Raw genomic sequence first — 1,943 nt, 5'->3', positions numbered from 1 at the left:
AGACGATGAGAACGTAAAAATTTGAAATATTACTTCGGATCGAATTTTTCCCATAACGGTCATACGACGGTTTCTCAGTAAGGTAGACTTTTCTATCACGAAACCTCACCTCGGTCCTTCCTTCCCCTCTCGTGGCCACCGATCATCCATCTTTGAATCCATTAGAGGAGCAGGCCGGCGCGGCTCGTATCGCTCGCATCAGAAAGTACATACTTGCACGTGTGTATCGGTAACTCAGGCCCCCTGAGCCCCGTCGTCCGTGTCGTAGACGATGTTCGACCGGCTGTTCTGTGCCACTAGGAATCCTTCGTGTTCAGATCGAGCGTGACAGTTACCTTGACTTTGATTCGCGAGCCACCGCATTGAAAATTCCCTTAGCGAGCCACGCTCTCTGCCTCTCACGATACGTATCGTCCTTCGTTTCTCCAACGCGACACGTGTCGTTCGTAAATTGAGCTTATCGGCAGAATTGCCGAACAAAAGAAAACGTAGAGGCGAAACGTAGATCTGGGCCGCGTGGAAATGTGTAAAAGTCGTAAACAAGTCGGGGGAGGACCCTCTTCTCTATCCTCGCCTCACTCGGTTTCGTAGTAGCAAATGGCATCTTCGCCATCATTTGCGCTCTTCACCGTTTTTCATCTCATCTTCACCGATTTATTATATTTCACCGATCGAAAGTGTAACGAATTCAAATATCATTCAATCTTTTACGACTCTCACTGATTAGAATTCAAACTGATTCTTTAAATAAAATTAAAAATATCGAACAACGTTAACGCGATCTTCTATGTCCAAAAATACAAAGGATAAAAGGTATACTATACCGAAGAAGGTGTACAAACTCGACAGTGGCCCAGCATCCACAATTAAGAAGAACGTAAAAATCGATAAATCGATCAACTTCTCGTAATCGAAGGTTGGAGAAAAGCCGCGATACGCGATCACCGGGGATACGTTTGGAATCGGAGCGGACACGATTCCCGCGCGAACCAGCCTACGATAGTTCCCATCGATGTGGAGCGGGTGCGCGATTGAGTTATCTATCAGCCGGCTAATCTTAACAACGTTGACACTCGAGCGTGGCGACCGAATGCCACACACCTCGTGACGGTTCACGTTAACGACCCCCCTGCCGATTGTCTGCTCCGATATACCCGCGCGATCCAGAAAACGGCAATTATCGAGCGAGAGAGAGAGGAGGAGGGGCAGGGGTGAGGAGAGGGCGGAGGCGAGGCGCCAAGTCGTGAGCTAGTTGTTAAGTGATTCCGATAACCTCTCAATCGTCCGGCGAATGGGCTCGCCGGAGAAAGAGGAGAGAGAGAGAGAGAGAGAGAGAGAGGAGGCTGCAAGTTCGGAGCGTGGAAGAGGACGGGAGAAAAATCGAAGCGGGGCACATCGCGCGCCGCCTTGGTCGCGCGCGGCCGTGGAATAATTAACGGTGGACCCGTGGAGCGCGACCTGGATCGCGAGAACGTATCGCTTCCTCGTCCACGTTCCTCGCTTCTTCCTCTTCTCCCTTGTCCAGCGACATCGCTCGACACGATGCTAACGGTCGTCGACACCGGCTGCCCGCGGTCAGAAAGACTTGTGCCGGTGTCGAGGGAATCGGCGAGGCTTGGATGGATGGAAATTGTCGTGAATATAACGCGATAATTCGTTCGATCATATTGGATCAACGAATTGGAAACGATGGAAATCTTAAGCGGTGTGAGTTTAGGGAGTGTAAAGTAAATTTCGCGATAAAATGTTCAAAAAAAAAAGGAAAAAGGAATTTCAAAAAAATGACGAAGCGTAGAAGGAATACGTGTCCTCGAGGATCGTTTTGTAGGCGTGAGAGGAGACGGTAGCCGGTTCTCCGCAGATTTATGGCTGTCCGATTGAAGGCGCGTGATCATCTCTGCTTGCATCGGTCTGTAGTGGCAAGAACTTTCTTATGACAAGGT

This window comes from Apis laboriosa, unplaced genomic scaffold (genome assembly GCF_014066325.1).
Source record: "Apis laboriosa isolate Shangri-la unplaced genomic scaffold, ASM1406632v1 scaffold42_cov153, whole genome shotgun sequence".
Classification (NCBI taxonomy): domain Eukaryota; kingdom Metazoa; phylum Arthropoda; class Insecta; order Hymenoptera; family Apidae; genus Apis; species Apis laboriosa.
This window is presented reverse-complemented; position numbering follows the sequence as displayed.